Genomic DNA, 17,517 nt, shown 5'->3' with positions numbered 1-17,517 from the left:
ATCCAAAAATTCCCCACATGGAACTGTGATCGCCCCCGCCCCGCCCCCACTGCTCTCCCAAGATCTCCATTTCCACCTCCCTCCTCTTTGCTTTATACAGGTGCGGTTCTTCCCCCCTTCAAATAATCCTTCCATGGCCACTGTGCCTGATCAGGATATGACCCTGCTGCCCTGTCCCAGCTAGGACACCAGCCTACCTGCCTCCAGGCTGACTCTCCCTTTCCTGAAGATGCAGAAGGCTCCTCCGGGCCTGTGAGTGAACCCCGGCATCCGTGCCCTTGGGCAGCTCCCCTTGGAATGACAGCAAAGACCGACACTTACTGAGCTTCCCTCTGCGCCAGGCTCTTCGCTAAGTGTGGTGTGTTTGCTATCCTATGCCATCCTCATTGCAAGAGGGAGATCATATTTTTTTCTTATTATTCCTAATTTTTTATGAATTTGTTGGGGTGACATTGGTTAATAAAATTATACAGGTTTCAGGGATACAATTCTATAACACATCACCTGTATATTGTATTGTGTGTTCATCACCCCAAATCAAGTCTCTTTCCATCACCCTTTATCCCCCCTTTACCCTCTTCTACCTCCCACTACCCCTTGGAAATCACCATACTGTTGTCTGTGTCTGTGCAGGGTTTTTTTCTTTGCTTAATCCCCTCACCTTTTTCACCCAGCCCTGCACCCCCACTCCCTCCTCACAGCCGTCAGTCTGTTCTCTATCCATGAGTCTGTTTCCATCTTGTTTCTTAGTTTATTTTGTTCATTAGATTCCACATATGAGTGAAATCATATGGTACTTGTCTTTCTCTGACTGGCTTATTTCATTTGGCATAATATTCTTCAGGTCCATCCATGCTGTTGTGAAAGATTAGATTTTCTTTCTTTCCTTTTTTTTTTATACAGCCAAGTACTATTCCATTGTGTAAATGTACCACAGTTGTTTTATCCACTCACCTCCTTATGGGCTCTTGGGCTGCTTCCAAATCTTGGCTGTTATAAATAATGCTGCAATGAACATAGGGGTGCCCATATTCTTTAGTGTTTCAGGTTTCTTTGGGTGTATTTCCAGGAGTGGAATTGCTGGGTCATAATTTTTGGAGGTAACTCCATACTGCTTTCCACAGTGGCTGCACCAATCTGCATTCCCAAGGAGGTGGGTCATATTATCTGCATTTTGCAGATTGGAGAATTGAAGCACAGAGAAGAGACCCAGGTCCGAAAGTCACCTCGTTAGGAAGGGGAATACCGGAATTTGAACCCTGGCTTCAAAGGCTGTCCCTGAATGCCTTATCATTTTGAGAAACTGTCTGAGACATTTCCCAAGGGACAGAATTCAAGGTCTCATCTTTGCCGCCAGGTTCCCTTACGAAGGTCCCCCCTAGAAGACAGTTTGCTCTGTGCCTCTCTGCTCTGTTACTAGATTGGAAGCAACTCAAGTACAGGATCAAGGTAGAGAGAGATACACAGAAAAGGTTGGTTAAACTGAATCATCCTCCATCCCAGTAGCTTCCCTGCACTGCACACCTCTTTCCCTACTCTCTTCCTCATCCTCTCTGTGTCTGGGCTCTGCACATGCCTCTGCTGGCCAAGTCGTCAAGGACGGACATCTCTATGGCCACATTCAGCAGTCCTGGACCCTGCTGCTCCCCCTACTTCTTGCCAAAGCTCTCCCCACTCTGGTCTCCTGTACACTGCCCATGACTGGTCATTTTGCCTCTGACAGCTTCTTCCCGTCTATCTCCATCCCTATCCCTCCTACCTCAAGTCGGGGAGCTGTCCACAGCTTTGACCTCGCCAGTCCCCGGTCCCTAATATATATGCCACCCACAGCCCCCTCCGGGCACGGGAGCCGTTCCATAAACAGGAGCTGGATGAATATTTAAAGGGAAGTAGTAAGTAGTATATTAACAACTTACATGGATGTTGTAATGATCCACGGTGAAACATTCCCTCACCTCTGGGCCAAATTATCATTCCAAACCACGGAATACATTAGCTTTTATGGTCTCCTCGCTTCTTCGGGGAAATATAAATCTTGAAATATCATCTTCATGCGACAGGGCAAAGAGCCCCCTGGGATGCAAGATGTTGAAGAGTGTTAACCAAGAATCAGAAATAGTTTGCGATTAATATCATTTTTGTTTATGGGCACAAATAAATCCCTGGTCTAAGGCTGACCTGTAAAAATCTGTCTGTGATGGAAACTGATTGCAAACGATGGAATGGGAAAACAGTCTGAATTTAAAGAGGTGATCTGGGGACAGGGTTGCAGTGTTTAGGAGCTAATATTTTCTGGCCGTAAATTTGCATGCTGCCCAAACATTCCTAGTCGCCCACTAAAATAAATGGGGAAGACTGGCGTTTGTAGCGATGGTCTACAGCCGTCCAAGTTTGTAAGTAGGTCATGTGCAGTGGGGCAGTTCCTTTTTCTAGGGTCATTGGAAGTGGCCTCTCCTCCCTTATTCGTGCCCCATTAAGGGGAGGAACTAGTGGGGGTGCTGAACGTGAGGGCGGCAGAGGAAGACGTGTTGGTATTTGGAGCCTGGCATGACTGCAAGTCGGGTGGGGGACCCTCAAGGGAAGAGCATTGCTTTAGAGGGGAGAAGACCCACGTCCGCCTCCTGCCTGTCAGCCCCGCGCAGAAGTGGTCAGGCCTCCGTCACGGACCCCGCCCCCTTGGCTTCTGGAACAAAGTGCAGCCCTCAGAGTCCAGAGCCTGGCCTCTAAAATTCTCCAAGATTTGACTCTGCCCCTGTCTCCAGGCTCATTTCCAATCACACCAGGCTTTTGTAACTCAACACACGCTCTCTACATCTTGGGCCCTTAACCTGCAACTTCTGCCAGGAATGTCCCTCCTCTTGGAGCCATTGGGTAAACAACGGCTATTTTTAAACAAAATAGCAATAAAAGCTACCTCTATGAAGTCTTCTCAAGGCTCCTGGGAAGAGAGGTTCCTTCTCCTTCCTCTGATGTTCTCATACACCCTGAACGTCGCTCTCTCCTTCTGTCTTAGGACCTCACAGAGCACAGAGTGATAGAACCTCTTTCCTGCCTCACTGGTGTTGGGCTTGACCAAGGAGCTTGTTTAGACTGGTGGGATGTGAATGGAAGAGCCAAGGTCTTGAAAGGCAATGTGTGTTTTATGATATCCGGTGTTGCTTTGATTTTCCAGAGAAGAATGCGTCTCTGACCGCTGCTATTCCAAGGAGAATATGGAGTCACATGGAGCAAATCTGAATCTAACCCACACCTGGGAGCCAACCCCAGCTGCCCTTCAGTGGAGGCAGAGCCGCCTCAGCCAAAGCACAGAAATCGGAAGGCGTTGAGCTTTGAGGTGGTTTGTTATGCGGCGTCAGTGTGGCAGGAGCCTGCAAACACACCATCGCGCTTTGGGCTTCAACCTCAGAGAGGAACAGTGTGGAGAGGAAGCTACTTACTAAGCTCGGAGGAATTAAAGACTACTAAAGCCTCTCGGAGAATCCACCTTCGGCGCCCCACCGTGTCTCACGTGGCACAGAAGAGATGGGGCTGCACCAGACGGACGAGCAGGCTAGAGACACAGGCGGAGCCAGTGCTCCTGGATGCGTGCCTGCTTCTCGCACACAGATCTAGGTCTCTCGCATGCCGGGTTGGGGGCAGAGCTGCGCTGGGAGAATTCTGGGGTTTATATAGGTTAGAGATCAGCACAGGGAAGCTACAACGTTCAGGCCTTTGGGACCTCAGACCAGGGAAGGTCTTCAGTTATCAGCCTGACACCCCCAGACCACACAGGACCAGCCACCCCCAGGGAGACCCCGACCCAGGATGCCCTGCAGTGGTGAGGACACACACGGTCCTGGAGAGTAAACATGCTGTTTTAAGCCACTGATTTTGCGGTCATTTGTTCAGCAGCAGCAGAAAATGAACACAGCTGAAAGCAATATAATGATACAACAACAGGGGCTGTGTGTTATCGACTCCTGTTTTTGTATAAAATGACAGAAATTTATGGACGGGAGTATAGAGCTGTGGTTGTAAGTTTGGGCTTCGGGGGTAACCAGATCCGGGGGTCTGACTCTGGTGGACGCTCACCAGCTGTGTGATCCTGGGCAGGGGCCATGCCCTCTCTAAGCCCCAGTTTCTTCATCTGTATCTTACATTCTCGTTGTGAGGACTAAAATATGCCTGGTACAGCGTAAGCACCCACTGAATGGTAATATCTACTACTTTTAATTATTGTTGTTATTGTTTAATACAAAAGGACCTACAACGATATGGCGGTCACCTCAGGGGGAGAAGGACTTCGTTTTTCACATCCTCGTTTTCTGATTTTTCTATGATGGACAAAATTTCCTTTGGAATAAGAAACGTGGTTTCTAAAACACCTACTTCAGCCCTGGCCAGTGCAGCTCAGTTGGTTGGGGCGTCATCCCAGAGCGGTTCGACTTGCGGTCAGGGCATGCGCCTGGGCTGCGGGTTTGTTCCCCAGCCTGGGCGCCTAGGAGAGGGCAGCCAGTCCGTGTTTCTCTCTCACATGGGTGTTTCTCTTTCTCTCTCCCTTCCTATTCCTCTGGAAGCAATGGAAAAACGTCCTTGGGTGAGGATAAAAAAACCCTGTCTAATTCATTTTTAAACAGTGAGCTAGAGTTCATTGCTTTTTGGGTAATGTTTTCATTACTTTATTTTTTCAACCTAGTTGCAAAGAAATGGTTTCCATTGCCAGTTCTTTTAAAACATTTTAAAAAATGGACAACATGTGCACTGTTTTCCATCAGATTGCCTTTGGCCACATGGTTTGCTACCAAGGTGTTGACGTGGAAGGGACTCAGCGCAGGCAGCAGGAACGCAGCCCTGGGGGAGGGGCTGTGGGGTGTGGGGTGCAGGGTCCGACCGTCTGAGGATGGAGGGGCAGGCTGGAGCGTCTTGGGACAGAGAACAAGTAAGCTCTTGCTTGCTCCTAGACTCTGGGAGGAAAAATCTATGTTCAATGATGATTTTAAGCAGGTTATGTTTATTTAAGAAAGCAATTAGTTGTGGATATTTTTTTGAGAATGGCTGGAAACCACCTCTTTACTTAGTTACACAAATGTTAGCCAAAGTGAATTTTATTTTTTAATGTTAATTCACCAAATATATTGAATGTCCCCCATGTGCCAGGCAGACTAGAGAATGGGTTTGGCTGAGGGGTGGTGAGTGGTTGAAGAGAAACACAACAATGAGTAAATCAAGGTCACCAATTTTAATAAGTTTATTATGAACTTTAACATTTTCCCATACCTGCTTTATTTGCTTTCCACTTCTTTTAAAATTATTTTGCAAAACTATGTGAAAGGAATGTCCAGACATGACTCTCCACCCCTGTATATCTCAGCAGAAGTCTCCTAGGAATAACAACATACTCTGACATCACCATATACCGTTATCACTAAGAAAATTAATAAAAAGTCTGTGATGTCTAATACTGTCTGAATTCAAATGCCTCCAACACGGATATTTTAAAGCCAGTTGGTTTCAGTCTGCTCTGCTTTGGTGGGTGTTATTGTTTATTTACCTCGGACCAGTGCAGCCCGTGGCACCTCCATTCCTCACACAGTAATTCCTTGTGCTGCAGAGCCCTTTAGGAAAGGAGCCACCAGGCTCTGCGGGGCTTGCCCTGCACCTTCTTGTTAAGTGACAACAAGTACCACCTTCTGTAAGGAGAGCTGGCCCCTTTGGGATCCTCTCTCCCACAGCAAGAGCTCAGGCTCTGGTCTCCTGGGCTGTATTCACTCAGGTAGGAGGAAATGGGCTGCGACCAATCAGGTCCTTTGGACCCTTCCTTCTGCCGCTGCCAATTTCACACTGAAACCATTCGATTCAGCAAACACTTACTAAGTGTCTTGTCCCATTTATTATAGAGTTACATGTTCACAGAAATTCTGCAGAGCAATAGAGTGGTTACGGGTCTCAGTCCAGAAATCCAGGTGTCCATGAAACAGTCCTGTTCTTTATTTCCTTTCAGTCAACTTCTGACTCTTTGAGTTCTCTTACTGTGATTATTTTATCTTTCTGCTTCAGTTATTAGTAGGGTTCCCCTTCTCTGTCTTCTTCCCTCCTTTCCTTCTTCTCTCCCCACCCCCTCTCTGTCTCTCCTCCTTCCTCTTTCATTTCCTCTCCGTTCTTCAGTTCTGCGCTTGTCCATCTCCCCACTACACCCTCTGTGCCCTCCCTTTACCCTCTGTTGTTCCCTCCCTCACCCCTTTTCCTCACCCCTCCCTCTGTCTTCTTAATTGCACTGAGCTCCCTAACAATAGAGCTATTGTCCTCAGTCAGAACAGTGAATTCCCACTCATTGTGTGCTCACCACACACCAGGCACATGGAGGGTTCTAATCAGTCCTCACAGGGACCACACGAGGCAAGTTGATTGGTTACGATGCTTTAGGCTGCAAGTAACAAGAAACCCAACCCACTGTGGTGTGAACCACTAGGACCTTCACCCTTTCCTTAACAGGATGTCGGCAGGAGGATGCTGCTGTTCTTATTCATCTGTTTGATGGTCACATCAAGGATCCAGCCTTCTGCTCTGTGGTCCTCCCTTGGACTTACTCCTTCATGATGGCAAGACGGCTACTGGATGCTCAGTCTCTGTTCGAAGGCAGGAAGCAGGACAGGGGCTGGGTGGTGAGAGCCTTTCTTTTCCTGCACTTATCCTTAGGGGAAAGATGTCTTTCCAAAGAACTCACCTGCAAACTTACCCCTCTCAACTCCTTGGCCTAAAAGGAGTTATGTGGCCACTACTACCCCAAGGCAGGCTGGGAAACTGAGTATTTAGCTTTTTTAGCCTCTGCCGTGATAAGAAGAGAGAAGAGAGTTGGGAATGTCCACGGGGCAGTCATTTAACAATGTCTACTTCTTTATCCACCCCGCTTTTACAAAAGAAAACTGAGACTCTGCATAGTTAATATTTGCTCAAGGGTCACCCTGCTAAGTGGAAGAGAAGGCTTTAAATCCATATCTTTTTGGCTTCAAGGTCACACAGGTTTTTTTAAATTAGCAATTTTTATTAACTGAGGGCACTTGATAAGGCACATAACTGCCACCATCCCCATGCACACACGTATCCAAACATGTCTGAGTGCTTGCTGTGTGCCGAGCAGGGGTCCAGAGATGAATGAGGAGGATGCAGTCCCGTGGGCTCACGGATGCATCAACAGGTACGGAGTGGAAAGCGCTCCATGGAGCTGGTGTGTGAGAGCAGAAGAGGAGCGTGAACAGTTGAGGCTCAGAAATGTCACCTTGCCCAGCGTCTCCACCTAGAAAGTGGCAGAGCAGAGACTCAAAATCTGAGTTGCTTGATTACAAAGTTGGAACTCTGCCCCTCTTCCCCTGCACCTTCTGCCCTGCACAGCCACCACCAGGTGAGCAACTCTGACACCTAAGCAAGAAACGGACCCCGCTCAAGGTAGGTGGTTTCTCAATGCTGATGACTTTCCGCACACATCCCACGGACACCATGACAAGAGCTTAAAGAGTAACTCCCTGAAAACTGGTTGTATTAGTCAGCTCTGGCTGCCATAACAGAGTGCCACAGACCTGGGGACTTACACAGCAGACCTTTACTGTCTCACAGTCCCAGTGGCTGGGAATCCAAGGTCGAGGTGCTCTCAGGGTTGGTTTCTCGTGTATTTTCTGTGCCATCCTAGAATCAGCCATTTCCCTAGGGAGCCTTGGTTCCTTCTATTGGAGAATAGTATTAGAAACCAAGATTTGGGTGCTGGGTGTGCTTGCTGCTACTGAAGTGTCGTTGCCATCTTGTAGGCCCTGCCAGCCAGGAAGCTAAGGACATATGTGTGCGCGCTAACCTGTGCACATACACATGGCTGTAATTATTTCTACGGGAAACCATCCATGTTTATATTAAGTTCAGCATGGACTCGTACTGCTGTCTCCGACTAACTCCATTCCCACACTGATCACTCTAAGCCTTACCCCCTGGCTCGCCTGTAAACTCCCACTCCAACAACAAGAAAGCTGCCTTCCGCCGTCTGCTCTCCATGCACATTTAACTGTTCGATTCTGGTACACATGCAGAGTGGCTTCAGACCGTTAGTCCTCAGCCCCATGGGAAACAACTTGTCGGCTAGAATAAAGTGTTATGTGACATTCCTTTGCCTTTAATTTGACAGACACTAATTTGCACAATTACTTAGGGTGGCACCTTTTTCTTCCTTTCTGTGGGGTTGTTTCATAGATTTAGACCAAATTCTTTTTTCCCCGTTAGGTGGATTTCAGCCCATGTAGAGCTTCAGGTAGTCTCTACAACCCCTTCTTGCTCCCGGCTGCCCTTCCTCTTTTTCACCCTTCCGTCCTCTTTCTGAAACCCCGGCTTCATCCTGCTTCCCTTCACTAGGTGGAGGCCAAGAGTATGTGTTTGGTCTCTGTCCTTGAAGGAGCAAAGGCGAGTCCTTACAACCAGGGGGTGATGCTCCACAGACGTCCAGGGGATGAGGCCCTAGTTCCCAGTCCCTCCAGAGGAGAGAAACTATGAAACAAGAAATCCTTTCTCTTTCTAGTACTGGTGGCTTTCCAGCGTTACTTCAGTGTATCACTATGCTAACTTAGCCGCCACCCACAGACATGAGGGTGGGCAGGAGGAACGGGGGTGACTGGGGTCAGAGGACAACAGGCTGCAAGCCCGGATGGGACTCAGTCATGCCACAGCCAGGCTGGATTCCCACAGGATATAGGTTTTCCCAAATCAAATCATCCATGAAGACAAAATGTCATTCTCCTTTTAAACATTATTTTTTTCAAATTGCTTGATGATGTTTATTTTTTAAAAAACCATCAGAGTATCAGGATACTTTGAAAAACGTCACTCGGTCCTCCGAGCAACTGCTCTAAATTACATCCTCATAGTTACGCTAATCCTTGTAGCTCTGGGGTGGGAAGGGGCCTGAAGTTTGAAGTGACATCCCTCATCAGTTCTGTCCCTGGGGATGAGGAGGGAACCTGACAGCTGATCACTTCTTGCCTTTGATAAGCACCTTTCTTATTCTAATTACACCTTTCCCTAAAGTAACTTTTCCAGCTCCACCCACCCCCCCTCAACCGACCTCTTACATCCCTGTTTAAAAGGAGCCTATTCAGACAGCTTGTGAACAATGATGCTTCGGGATGGTTTAATGGAGAAAGGAAACCTGTAGAGGGTCTTATCTGGGGTGAGCGGCCTCAAGCATCCAAGATTATCTCCCTGTCACCTCATGACCCATCTCCTTCATGCCACCTTTTAATTTTGGTAGCAATTACGGTGTATATGGATAATGCCCATTAGCATATTCATGGTCATCTCCTCATATTTATTGTCCGCACAACTCATTAATCTTCATCTACTTTGTGCGCTTGACAGCTCAATCTATTTTGCAATCTCTGGGAAGCAGCCATAGCTCCCCAAAGCCTTTGTTTTCCTGTAAATAAACTGTGTTGGGGACCAGAGGACAATGGTGCACCTCGAAGTGATTGACATCAGCCAGGGCTACTAATCAGGACGGGACTTCATTGCCAGCTGAGTCGAGTGCATTATGGGGCCATTGTTCCAATGCTGCCAGGGCAAGAACACACACAGCCAGTCACCTTCGAAAGATGGGTTGATTGTTCTTCAAGATTGGACCGAGTTGCCTTATTATCCGTCCCAGACAACGAGGCATCTCACCCAAACAGACGCATTTTCAGGAACGGCCTGCACACAGGCCAGATTTGAATTGCTAATGTATAATCTGCCCAGCACAGATGTGCGATGAATATTTGTATTTTTTTTGCCCGTCAGCCCAGGAGCTGCAATGATGGGCTGATGAGCATTCAGTGACAGGTCCTGGACCTCGGCCAACGGCAGGGTTTGAGCACTGGTGCTGGCGATAATCTGATGACCGCCCCCTCCCCGCCCGCAAAGTGCCTCTGCCATAATTCTGTGGCAAATTCTGTTACAGAGACCTGTTGGGTGGAAAGTTCCCCTTTCTTTTTGGTACAATAAGATGTCTCGTTATGTTTTTCATTCTTGGGCAAGGCACAGAAGTTGCCTTTATGGCACTCTTACCTGCCAACTTGCGGGGCTGTGAGTCCTGCGGAGCTGACTCCTCGGGTTTGAAGTTGCCATTTTCTAGCTTGTTCTCTGAAGGGCTTTGTGTTTTAGTTTTCTCATGTGTTAAAAATGGGTTGAAAACTTTTATCGATCATATTGAGCTGCTGTGAGGGTCCAATGAGTTGACAGAAAAGAGTAAGTCGCAGAAGAATGCCTGCCTTATACAAACGCTCGGCGGATGCTAACTCTTACTGTATTATTGGTCATTTGCTTTCTTTCAATATTGTTGTGGTCAAATAGCTTGGATACACTAGCAGTAAAATAAGGCATCTTCATTACCTCGGGATGTGTCCTGCATGGCCTTTCCTACGCTACGGTGCGTGGTCCATTTCTGGTTGTGTGGAACATTTCCTGGACTTTCCAGACCACAGAAGCCTTTTTCCTAAAGCATCTTTTGCAGCTCATTACCCCAGAACGTACTCTCAGAAAAGCTCCTCTAGAAGGTGATACACAACACACGACATTTGCAAAGCTTTGAAAGAAAAACATAGGATTCAAGAATGATATATACAATACAGTCACGCTATTTGTATGTAAAGGCAGTGGGGATGCATTATGCAAATGCATATATTCTCTGTGAAAAAAATGTTGCTCAGAGGTGTATACCACGTGAAGAGGATGATGATGCTAAAGCAGGAACTTGCAAAGGGCAGCTAAGAACTTGTAGGAAGCAGTGGGACCAGTTGGTCGTATTTAAGTAAGTTTAAACAATGGAGGCAAATACGTTGTCTAAGTTGACATCAAATGATTAAAGTATTTGAAAAGAAGTTATTTATATACATTTTTTATTTTTAATTTTATTTTTAGAGAGAGGGGAAGGGAAGGCAAAAGAGAGGGAGAGAAACATCAGTTGGTTGTCTCTTGTATGTACCCCACCGAGGACAGAACCCACAACCTGGGCATGTGCCCTGACTGGGAATGGAACCGGTGACCTTTTGCTTTATGGGAGTGCCCAACCAACTGAGCCACAGTGGCCAGGGTGAAGTTATTTATATGGAAACAATGGGGTACCAGCATATATCAGTGCAGATCAAAAGAATAAAGAGGGAAGAGAAAGTGTCTTTTTTAAGAAAAAAAAAGGAAGGTACGTAGAAAGGATATCTGTCCATCTACAAAGGTAGAAGAGCAACCCCAGTAATCTTTGTTAATGTCTAATAAAGCACTAGTGGCCGATACTCACAGATGTGAGGAAAACCCCATAAACCCAAGGTTTCTCTGCTTATTAATTGGACATCCCCCCCAAAAGACATATTCAAAATTAAAACATAGATGAAACATGATTATTCAAATGTAAACGAAAAGGTCTGGGAATACTAATATCAAGCAATGTAGAATTATACAAGTCAAAGAGTATTCAACTGTTAGCAGTTTCATTTCTTTAGCCCCAGTCAATTGCCCAAGGCAGGTCCTAAGTAGATACAGCAAGAATTAATGCGGAGGGGGAAGCAAGGGGCAAATGGTGTGTGAGAAGGGACAGCTCGTCTGCCAGGGCCCCTTGGGTGTACGTTTTTAAGGAACCTCTTCTTTGAACGCTGGGGAGGACACGTCCTGTATCTGCCTCACTCACCTTCTTCTGGGGACTGCTTTCTCTTCCTTCCTCTGTGCACCCGGGCTCTTTCCTCCCACTACGTGTGATCCTGGATCCTGGCCATGGTTGATGGGAGCCGACCTCAGCCAGGGGAACTACAGTACCTTGCCCCTTGGCTTGCTTCATTAATTTAAGGGAAGAATCTTCACTGATGTCTTTTCAAACTCTGAGGAAGAGGGCTGGTTCCTCTTACAAACAGTAGGATGGAGGTCTTGGTTGCTATTGGAGGTCATGTTCCTGGCAAGAGGAAGATATTAGTGTACAAAATGAACTCTTATATTTAAAAAAAAAATGCTGCTCTGGGGGCTTTCGAATTCCTGGTTCAATTTGAACCTCAAGTCTCACCATATCCCTGCACTTCCCTGTCTCTATTATGCAACTTTTCCTTGAATGATGTGATTCATTCCTATAGCTTCCGCAGAATTTTCTTTTTATGCTTTTTAACCTTTTACAGTTATAAACTGTATTATTCAGAAACCCAGCCCTAGCTTGCAACCACAAGAGTCCTGACTAATAGTTACCTTGTTAAAAATTTGAATGGTACATATGTCCTGACTTATGATATTGTATTTACTCTATTGAATTGAAGTATGAAGTCAGGTTCCTGGGGTCTATGATGCAAAGGGCATACAATTTACCTGATGACAAGCTGATCAACACGGCAATTTGGTTTGAAAATAAACATCATCAGTGATTTAAAAAAATCACTATATATACATATATATTTTGCTGTATTGCTAGGCAATTTGCAACCTTTCCATATGTCTACTTACTGTATTTCTTTTTTTTTTAGATTTTATTTATTTATTTTTAGAGAGGGGAAGGGATGGAGAGAGAGAGGAAGAGAAACATCAACGCGTGGTTGCCTCTCACGCGCCCCCTACTGGGTACGTGGCCCTAGCATGTGCCCTAGACTGGGAATCCAAGTGGTGACCCTCAGGTTCACTGGCCAGAGCCAGCCAGGACTTTTGTGTGCTGTTTTAAATTTTCTTTTTTAAAATGTTAAATATTTGCTTTTAGAATTTAAAGTCAATTATTTTTCATCTAGGCTTCTGTAGTACCAAAGATTTGGAGTAATCTAAATATATTAATTAGAACAAACTATACATCCCAAGCAAATGTGACAAGAGGTGGAAACACAAATGTCCAGAACTATCTCGTCAAAATGTATGTGACCAATAGGATTACTTTGTACTTCCTTTTATGTTCAATTTTTTTTTCTGATGAGAAAACCAACTACTGGAATGTGAAAAAACTACAAGCGAACAAAAGAATTTAATCCATACCAATAATTGCACTCAGCTTTCAAGGCTTAAAAGACTTTTACACCTGGGTATATATTCTTACAAACTTTTATAGTTATATAGTTACATATATATGGACATTTATTCATTTAAAAAATCTTTGATTTCCTATAAAAATGGGAGTGAGCCACATGTGATTTTTAAGAAGACCCTCAGCTTTGTGAGGTATAATTTACATACAGTACTGCGCACTCACTTTAAGCATACGTTTAATTAGTTCTGACAAACTTCACACCGTTTCACCCCCGCCACGATGAAGGCGTGAAACACGTCCATCATCCGAAACATGCCCCTGTGCTCTTTGCCGTCAGCCTCTCTCTCGCCTGGGGCCCCAGGCAAAGGATGATCTGCTTTCTGTCACTATAGATTAGGTAGCTTTTTCCTCAACAGTTTCATATTAACGGGATGATACAATATGGACTCTTCCGTGTCTGATTTATGGCACTCAGTGTGTTTTTGGGATTCATCGGTGTCAGTGTGCTGGTCAGGGTTCCCTCCCTCTCACTGTGGAGAGTTCCATTGTACGGACGCACCACACTGGGTTTATCCCTTCACTGCTCGATGGGTGCTTGGGGTGATGGGTGATGGGTGTTTTCAACTTTTGACTATTAATGAATAAAGCTGCTATGAACATTTACATACAAGTTTTTGTTTAGATATGTTTTCCCTTATTTTAAGCAATACACCTAGACGTAGAATTGCTGGGTTGGGTGGTAGGTGCTATGTATAACTTTGGAAGAAGCTGTCAAACTGTTCTCCTAAGTGGTTCTACCATTTGGGAATGTGTGAGGGTTGCAACTGCTCCACATTCTCATCGACATTTTTACTTAGAGTCTTGAATTTCATGGGTGTGTATTGGTATTTCATTGTGGGTTTCATTTGCATTTCCTTGGTCACCAATGATGTTGAGCGTCTTAACATGTGCTTCTTGGCTGTTCAGATGTCTTCTGTGAAGTGGCCTTTCATATATTTTGCCCATTAAAAAATTTGGGTTGTTTGTCCTCTTTTGAGTTGTGAGAATTATTTACCTACCCTGGATGCACATCTGTATCACATATACTAAAAATGAGTATTTTCTCCAAGTCTGGCTTGTCTTTTTAAAAATTTTTAATTTTTTAAATTTTTAAATTTTTTTTAGAGAGAGGGGAAAGGAGGAAGAAAGGGAGAGAAGCATGGGATGTGAGAGAGAAACATCATGAAATTCAACTTACCATTTTTTCCCCTTATGCTTTTTGCTTTTTGTGTTCTAAGAAATCATTGCCTACCCTGAGGCTGTGGAGGTTTTTCTCTGTTTTGTTCTCTAAGTTCTGCAGTCTAGCTGTTATGTTTAGTCCTACGATCCACTTCATGTTCATTGAGGTTCATTATTTTCCATACAGACATTAAAGTGTTCCAGCACCGTTTCTTGAAAAGACTGTCTTTTCCCCATTGAATTACCTTGGTACCTTTGGCGACAATCAGTTGACCACCTATGTGCAGATGTACTTTGGGGCTCTATTCTGTTGGCTTGGTCTCTCTGTTTATCCTTATTTCAGGCCCCCGTCTTGACGGCTGGGAAACCTCTTGATGCTGAGCGAAGCCATGCACACGCTGAGAGGGAAATGCTCCTTGTCCCGGTTGTTCAGACCATCTTCCATGTCCCCACGGTGCGACTTTCCCCTCCTTACCCCCCACTGCTGCATTCACTGGGTGCCCACAGATGGGAGCAATCCATCCAGGCCCGTGAAAGGCTGCCTCCCTCCCTCACAAGTTCATGACCCTCTGAGTTTCCAAATCGGCTTCCCTTCCTCTGTCTCAGTCATTCACATACTGATTCAGTGCCTCTCCTGCACTCTTTTCTCTGTCCATTCTTCACCAGCACCCCGTGGGGCGGGCTACTTAGACCTGATTATACCCATTCAGGCAGAGGAGGAAACTTAGACTTTAGGATTATCAGCATCAGGACACCTTCTCGAAAGTTGGAATTCTAGGTTAAGTAACAGAAAACCAAAGGCCAATCTGAGTTCATCCTCTTCGCAGACTGCTCTAATTCTGCCTGACAAACTGGGGAGAGTGGCAGGCCACAACAGTCAGTCACACCTGTGCCACATTCGTGCCTATTGAACCCACAACCCTCCGCCCCCCTCCCCCGCCCCACCACACACACACCCTGAGCAGCTCTTCTAGACTCTATTTGTCTCGGATGACCTCTGTGACTGGCCTAGTGATAGTGCTTCCTGCAAGCTATTTCACCATGTGCTTTGTGGCACTGTTTCTGGGTGACGAGGTGGGGTCACCCTTACTGTGAGCCCCACCCAATCCCCAGTCCTCTTGACAAGGATAGAGTGTGACTGTATTTTCTGGCTTGAATCCTTTTCAAAGACCCAACTGAAAACCTTTTCAGTTAAGCTAGCCTGAACTTCTGCTTTGTGCAAATAAATGGCCCTGAGAACTACCGGGACTTTCAATGACCCAATGGCTGCTCCAGGGAGGGCAGTGATTCTCACGGGGTTGGGATAGAGCAATGGGGTGGGTGTGGGGCATTAGCATCTTTTAGGATCAGGGTACTAATCTGAAGACAGATGAGCACTGTGTCTGCTCACTTTGCTGGCTCAAGGCTGTACTTTAGAATTTCATCAAGTACTGAAGAACATTTACGCTATCCAAAGGGTGCAGGCTGAGAAATTCTGGTGCGTGCGGTCCTGGATGGGTCAGGTTGAACCCTGGCTCACTTACATTTCAGTTGGGTGCTCTTGGGCAAGTCCTTCATCTCTGAGCTTCTTTGTTCGTGTATAAAATGGGGCATAATCATACCCACCTCACAATACTGCTGTGAAGATGGAAAGGGACAATGAATAGCAAAGCCCTTTTAAGTCTGGGGACCTAAATGGTGCAACTGCAGTGCTGTGGATGGGGTTTCCCTGAACACCACACAGCAGACTGAACCCATGCAGACTGAAGAAAGGAAAAGTGGATGGACTTTTCAATCAGAGACTTGAGACTGCCCACCTCCCAAGGCTGTGTGACAGAGGCAAGGTGCTAAACCACGCTCATATGTAAAGGGAAGACCACCTACCCTCATACAAATGCTAGGATTCAGTGAGTTGCCTGCTATGCATCTTACATCATGCCCAGCACAATCAAGTGCTAGAAGAATTACTATTGATAAGGTCCAGACATTTCCCTTCAGTGTTTCCTACTTCCATTTTCCCTAATTTCAGCTTAATTTTGGCAGCTGTAAACACCTCCTGTGGACAAAGTTCCTTCCTAGGCCTGAGAGCCAGGGGTCAGTGCACCAGAGGCTGGAAGCTCCCGGCAGGCAGGGCCCTGCATCTCTCCCAGACCTGTGGTCTTACTGTCACCTGTTAGGGCTTAGGACAGCGGAGGGGAAGTTGAGGCCCACGAACCCAGGTAGCCTGTTTTGGAAGGATCTGCAAAAAATGGTCGAACAGGCAAATGTTTTAGTGCGTGGACTGGGTAAGCACCGGCTGTGAATCAGGGCACGATCACTTACGGATCAGAACGGGGTCTGTCTGTGCTAAACCCAGCAGTTGGAGCCGCCACGCCTCTCTCAGGTTGCGGTTCCCTGAGAATCACATGCACATGCCACAGAATGGGGGTGGCCTGCTCTAATGGATGGTTAAGATTTCACAACGCCAAAGGGAAAAACACTCAACATATTCCATAAGACTCAATGTATTTGCCGCTCTCATTTGAAAGAACTCCTTTTTGGTATTATAATCCGTTACAACCACCTTATGAGAAAAGTAGACCAGTACAGTTATCCCACTTCACAGATGAAGCAGTGGAGGCAAAGATTAAATAATCTGACCAAAGCTCTCAGGTCTGTGCTCTTACAGTGGCTTAACATAGAACTGTCGGCCAGTGATCTTTGCTAAATTTTAAAAAATGAATTTAGCTTTAAAGGTTTGTGGAAAAGTGCTCTGTGTTTACTTGTACTTAGATGAACAGGTAAAGAATGGACTGTGAGACTGGTCAGCGCCACGAAAGGGGATGACTATGTGGAAGGGGATCACTTCCACTTTGGGAGGCGAGTGGAGGGTCGGGAAAGCTCCACAGCAGTGGCGTGAGGCAGGCCTTGAAGGGTAAAAAGCACTGTGCCTTATACTTAGTAGGATCTTACTTAACACAACACAAATATTAAGAAAGCTGACAAATTGGGGGACATTACAAAATAAGCCCTAAGCAACACACACGCTGCATGTGTGACTTCAACAGCTGGTTTACTCCCAGTTTCCGACTTCAGGCTTGGCTGCCTCATCTACGTATGGATCACGGAAGCCAAAATTTAATATTTTATTGCCTCTTCCTATGATGCAATAAAATCATCTTTATTATGAAAAAACAACCCAGAACTTTCTTGCTGTGGACCCGGGCAAAGGTAAGAGTAACCGAAACTCCCCGGCAGAGGACAAGGAACACTTAGGGGCACTGATGCTGGGAACGAGAGTGACCCTGTTCTCAGTCTGCTATGAAGCCAAATTCTTCAACTTGGATGAGGATGCACGAACTGTCAAAACCAATTAA

Source organism: Desmodus rotundus, chromosome 1, assembly GCF_022682495.2.
Source record: "Desmodus rotundus isolate HL8 chromosome 1, HLdesRot8A.1, whole genome shotgun sequence".
Classification (NCBI taxonomy): domain Eukaryota; kingdom Metazoa; phylum Chordata; class Mammalia; order Chiroptera; family Phyllostomidae; genus Desmodus; species Desmodus rotundus.
This window is presented reverse-complemented; position numbering follows the sequence as displayed.